Here is a 7,259-nt window from a genome sequence, read left to right as displayed (position 1 = left end):
GCTAAAGGAACTTCTCTAAGTGGGAAACACAAGAGAAGAAAATGACCTACAAAACAAATCCAAAACAATTAAGAAAATGGTCATAGGAACATACATATTGATAAGTACCTTAAATGTTAATGGATTAAATGCTCCAAACAAAAGACACAGGCTCACTGAAGGGATACAAAAACAAGACCCATATATATGCTGTGTACAAGAGACCCACTTCAGACCTAGGGACACATATATACTGAAAGTGAGGGGACAGAAAAAGATATTCCATGCAAATGGAAATCAAAAGAAAGCTGGAGTAGCTATACACATATCAGATAAAATAGACTTTAAAATAAAAAATGACACAAGAGAAAAGGAAGGACACTATGTAATGATCAAGAGATCAACCCAGGAAGAAGATAAAACAATTACAAATATATATACACCCAACATAGGAGCACCTCAATACATAAGGCAACTGCTAACAGCTATAAAAGAGGAAACCGACAGTAACACAATAATAGTGGGGGATTTAACACCTCACTTACACCAATTGACAGATCATCCAAAATGAAAATAAATAAGGAGACAGAAGCTTTAAATGACACAATAGACCAGATAGATTTAATTGATATACATAGGACATTCCATCCAAAAACAGCAGATTACACTTTCTTCTCAAGTGCACGTGGAAAATTCTCCAGGATAGATCACATCTTCGGTCACAAATCAAGCCTCAGTAAATTTAAGAAAATTGAAATCATATCAAGCATCTTATCTGACCACAATGCTATGAGATTAGAAATCAATTACAGGGGAAAAAAATGTAAAAAACACAAACACATGGAGGCTAAACAATATGTTACTAAATAACAAAGAGATCACTGAAGAAATGAAAGAGGAAATCAAAAAATACTTAGAGACAAATAACAATGAAAACACGATGATCAAAGACCTATGAGATGTAGCAAAAGCAGTTCTAAGAGTGAAGTTTATAAGAATACAAGCCTACCTCAAGAAACAAGAAAAATCTCAAGTATCAATCTAACCTTACGCCTAAAGGAACTAAAGAAAGAAGAACAAACAAAACCCAAAGTTAGCGGAAGAAAAGGAATCATAAAGATCAGAGTAGAAACACATGAAATAAAAACAAAGAAAACAGTAGCAAAGATCAATAAAACTAAAAGCTGGTTCTTTGAGAAGATAAACAAAAGTGATAAACCATTAGCCAGACTCATCAAGAAAAAGAGGGAGAGCACTGAAATCAATAAAATTAGAAATGAAAAAGGAGAAGTTAAAACAGACACTGCAGAAATACAAAGCATCTGAAGAGACTACTACAAGCAACTCTATGCCAATAAAATGGACAACCTGGAAGAAATGGACAAATTCTTAGCAAGGTATAAACTTCCAGGACTGAATCAGGAACAAATAGAAAATATGAACAGACAGATCACAAGTAATGAAATTGAAACTGTGATTAAAAATCTTCCATCAAGCAGAAGTCCACAACCAGATGGCTTCACAGGTGAATTCTATCAAACATTTAGAGATGACTTAACACCCATCTTTCTCAAACTCTTCCAAAATATTGCAAGGAAGGAACACTCCCAAACTCATTCTATGAGGCCACCATCATCCTGATACCAAAACCAGACAAAGATACTACAAAAAGAAAATTACAGGGCCTTTCCTGGTGTCGCAGTGGTTGAGAGTCCACCTGCCAATGCAGGGGACACGGGTTCATGCCCCAGTCTGGGAAGATCCCACATGCCGCGGAGTGGCTGGGCCCGTGAGCCATGGCTGCTGAGCCTGTGCATCCGGAGCCTGTGCTCCACAATGGGAGAGGCCACAACAGTGAGAGGCATGCATATTGCAAAAAAAAAAAAAAAAAAGAAAAAGAAAATTACAGACCAATATCACTGACGAATAGAGATGCAAAAATCCTCGACAACGTACTAGCAAACAGAATCCAACAATACATTAAAGGATCATACACCACTATCAAGTGGGATTTATCCCAGGGATGTAAGGATTTTTAATATATACAAATCAATCAGTGATACACAATATTAACAAATTGAAGAATAAAAAACTATATGATCATCTCAATAGAGGCAGAAAAAGCTTTTAACAAAATTCAAAACCAATTCATGATAAAAAAAAAATCTCCAGAAAGTGGGCACAAAGTGAACCTACCTCAACATAACAAAGGTCATATAAGACCAACCCACAGCAAACATCATTCTCAATGTTGAAAAACTGAAAGCATTTCCTCTAAGATCACGAACAAGAAAAGGATGCCCGTTCTTGCCACTATTATTCAACATAGTTTTGGAAGTCCTAGCCATGGCAACCAGAGAAGAAAAAGAAATAAAAGAATACACATTGGAAAAGAAGTAAAACTGTCACGGTTTGCAGATGACATGATAGCATACAGAGAATCCTAAAGATGCCACCAGAAAACTACTAGAGCTAATCAACGAATTTGGTAAAGTTGCAGGATACAAAATTAATGCACAGAAATCTCTTGCAGTTCATGATGAAAAATCTGAAAGAGAAATTAAGGAAACACTCCCATTTACCATTGCAACAAAAAGAATAAAATACCTAGAAATAAACCTACCTAGGGAGACAAAAGACCTGTATGCAGAAAACTATAAGACACTGATGAAAGAAAGTAAAGATGATACAAACAGATGGAGAGATATACCATGTTCTTGGATTGGAAGAAACAATATTGTGGAAATGACTATACCACCTAAAGCAATCTACAGATTCAGTGCAATCCCTGTCAAATTACCAATGGCATTCTTCACAAAATTAGAACAAAAAATCTTAAAATTTGTATGGAGACACAAAAGACCCTGATTAGCCAAAGCAGTCTTGAGAACGAAAAATTGAGCTGGAGGAATCAGGCTCCCTGACTTCAGACTATACTACAAAGCTACAGTAATCATAACAGTATGGTACTGGCACAAAAAAATAAATATAGATCAATGGAATAGGATAGAAAGCCCAGAGATAAACACACGGACATATGGTCACCTAATCTATGACAAAGGAGGCAAGAATATACAATGGAGAAGAGACAGTCTTTTCAATAAGTGGTGCTGGGAAAACTGGACAGCTACATGTAAAAGAATGAAATTAGAACATTCCCTAACACCGTACACAAAAATAAACTGAAAATGGATTAAAGACCTAAATGTAAGGCCAGACACTATAAAACTCTTAGAGGAAAGCATAGGAAGAACACTCCATGACATAAATCACAGCAAGATACTTTTTGGCCCACCTCCTAGAGAAATGGGAATAAAAAGAAAAATAAACAAAGGGGACTTAATGAAACTTAAAAGCTTTTGCACAGCAAATGAAAAAGGATTAATCTCCAAAATATACAAGCAGTTCATGCAGTTCAATGTCAAAAAAAACAAACAACTCAATTAAAAAATGGGCAGAAAACCTAAATAGACATTTCACCAAAGAAGACATACAGATGGCCAAGAAGCACATGAAAAGATGCTCAACATCACTAACTATTAGAGAAATGCAAATCAAAACTACAATGAAATATCACCTCACACTGGTCAGAATGGCCATCATCAAAAAATCTACAAACAATAAATGCTGGAGAGAGTGTGGAGAAAAGGGAACCCTCCTGCACTGTTGGTGGGAATATAAATTGATACAATCACTATGGAGAACAGTATGGAGGTTCCTTAAAAAGCTAAAAATAGAACTACCATATGACCCAGCAATCCCACTACTGGGCATATACCCTGAGCAAACCATAATTCAAAAAGAGACATGTACCACAATATTCATTGCAGCACTATTTACAATAGCCAGGATAAGGAAGTCGCCTAAATGTCCATCAACAGATGAATGGATAAAGAAGATGTGGCACATATATACAATGGAATATTACTCAGCCATAAAAAGGAATGAAATTGGGTCATTTGTAGAGATGTGGATGGACCTAGAGTCTGTCATACAGAGTGAAGTAAGTCAGTAAGAGAAAAACAAATACCGTATGCTAACGTATATATATGGAATCTAAAAAAAAAAAATGGTACTGATGAACCTAATGGCAGGGCAAGAATAAAGACGTAGACATAGAGAATGGACTTGAAGACACAGATGGGGAGGGGAAGCTGGGGCAAAGTGAGAGTATCATCGACATACATACACTACCAAATGTAAAATATATAGCTAGTGGGAAGCAGCAGCATAGCACAGGGAGATCAGCTCAGTGCTTTGTGATGACATAGAGAGGTGGAGTAGGGAGGGTGGGAGGGAGGCTCAGGAGGGAGGGGATATGGAAATATATGTATGCACATGGCTGGTTCACTTTCTTGTACAACAAACTAACACAGCACTGTGAAGCAATTATACCCCAATAAAGATGCATTAAAAAAAAAAAAAGAACTACCATATGACTCAGCAGCCCCACTACTGGGCATATACCCTGATAAAACCATAATTCAACAAGACACTTGTGCCCCAATGTTCATTGCAGCACTTTTTACAATAGCCAGGACATGAAAGCTACCTACATGTCTATCGACAGATGAATGGATAAAGAAGATGTGGTACATATATACAATGGAATATTACTCAGCCATAAAAATGAACGAAATTGGGTCATTTGCAGAGATGTGGATGTACCTAGAATCTGTCATACAGAGTGAAGTAAGTCAGAAAGAAAAAAACAAATATTGTATATTAACGCACGTATGTGGAATCTATATGCATTAAAAAATTGTACAGATGAATCTATTTTCAGGTCAGGAATAGAGACACAGATGTAGAAAATAGATGTGTGCACACAGGGAGCAAAGGGTGGGGACAAATTGAGAGATTAGGATTGACATATACACACTACCATGTGTAAAATTGATAGCTAGTGGGAACCTGCTGTATAGCACAGGGAGCTCAGCTCAGTGCTCTGTGATGACCTAGATGGGTGGGATGGGGAGGGGTTGTGATGGAGGTCCAAGAGGGAGGAGATACATGTATACATATAGCTGATTCACTTCGTTGTACAGCAGAAATTAACACAACAATGTAAAGCAACTATACTCAAATAAATAAATAAATAAGTTTAATGGGAAAAATCCCAGAAATGTAGAGTTAAATAACATGCTCCTAAACAACCAATGGGGCAACAAAGAAATCAAAGAAGAAATAAAGAAATACATAGAGACAAAGGAAAACAAATATGACATACCAAAATTTATGGGGTAGAGCAAAAGCAGTTCTAAGAGAGAAGTTCATAGCAATACAGGCCTACCTCAAAAAATAAGAAGAATCTCAAATAAACAATCTAACTTTACACCTAAAGGAGCTAGAAAAAAGAAGAACAAATGAAGTTCAACTTTAGGAGAAGGAAGGAAATAATAAAGATAAGAGCAGAAGTAAATGAAATAGATAATAAACAAAAAAGATCAATGAAACTAAGAGCTGTTTCTTTTAAAAGATAAGCAAAATTAGCAAATATTTACCTAGACTAACCAAGAAAAAATAGAGGGCTTAAATAAACAAAATAAGAAATGAAAGAGGAGAGCTTAGAAATATTTCAGTACAGCACAGAAATACAAACGGTTATAAAAGACTAGCACAATTTTATGCTAACAAGTTGGACACCCTAAAAGAAATGGATAAATTCATAGAATCATTTAGTCTTCCAAGACTGAGTCATGAGGAAATAGAAAATCTGAATAGAGCAATTACTATCATGGAGATTGAATCAGTAATCAAAAATCTCCCAAAAAACAAAAGTCCAGGCCAAGATGGTTTCACTGGTGAATTCTACCAAACATTCAAAACAAGATTTAATACCTATCCTTCTCAAATTTGTCCAAAAGATTGAAGTGCAGGGAACACTTCCACACTCATTTTATGAAGCCAGCATTATCCTGATACTAAAACCAGACAAGGACATTACACATGCACACACACACACACACACACACACACAAATTACAGGTCAATATCCTTATTGAAGATAGATGCAAGAGTCCTCAACAAAATATTAGCAAACCAAATTCAACAATACGTTAAAAGCATCATACACCATGATCAAGTGGGATTTATTGCAGGGATGCAAGGCTGGTTCAACAGCCACAAATCAATCAACATAATATACTACATTAACAAAATAAAGGATGAAAATCTTATGATCATCTCAACAGATGCAGAAAAAGCACCTAACAAAATTCAACATCCATTTATAATAAAAACTTTCAACAAAGTTGGTGTAGAGGGAGCATACTTCAATGTAATAAAGGCTATATATGACAAACCCACAGGTAACATTTACTTAATGGTGAAAAGCTGAAACCTTTTCCTCCAAGATCAGTAACAAGACAGGAATGCCTACTCTCACCACTTTTATTCAACATTGTATTGAAAGTCCTAACCACAGTGATTAGGCAAGAAAAATAAATAACCAAATTAGAAAAGAAGGAGTAAAATGTATGTAAAATGTATGTAAAATTGTATGGAACCACAAAAGACCCTTAATAGCCAAAGCAATCTTGAGAAGGAAGGACAAAGCTGGAGGTATCATGCTGCCTGATTTCAAACCATACTACAAAGCTATAGTAGTCAAAACAGTATGGCATTGGCATAATAACAGATGCAACATGTCAATGGAACAGCATTGAGAGCCCAGAAATAAAACCACAAATATAGAGACAACTAATTTACAACAAAGGAGAAAAAAATATACAGTGGAGAAAGGACAGTCTCTTCAAAAAATGGTGTTGGAAAAACTGGGCAGCCACATGCAAAAGAATAAAACTAGACCACTATCTTACACCATACACAAAAATTAACTCAAAATAGATTAAAGACTTGAACGTAAGACCTGAAACCATGAAATTCCTAGGAGAAAAAATAGATGGTAACTTCCTTGACAACAATCTTAGCTATGTTTTTGTGGATCTGACTCCAAAGGCAAGGGAAATAAAGCCAAAAATAAACAAATGAGACTTCATCAAGCTAAAAAGCTTTTGCACAGTGAAGAAAACAATCATCAAATGAAAAGGCAAACTACTGAATGAGAGAAGATATTTACACATCTGACAAGGGGTTAATATCCAAAAATTGTAAAGAATTCATACAACTTAACAACAACAACAAAACCCCACCAGATTAAAAAATGGGCAGAGGATCTGAGTAGACATTTCTCCAAAGAAGACATACAGGTAGCCAACTGACACATGAAAATCACTAATTATTAGGGGAATGCAAATCACAGCCACAATAAGATACCA

Source organism: Hyperoodon ampullatus (assembly GCF_949752795.1).
Source record: "Hyperoodon ampullatus genome assembly, chromosome: 14".
Classification (NCBI taxonomy): Eukaryota; Metazoa; Chordata; class Mammalia; order Artiodactyla; family Ziphiidae; genus Hyperoodon; species Hyperoodon ampullatus.
Note: the sequence above shows the minus strand (reverse complement) of the source record.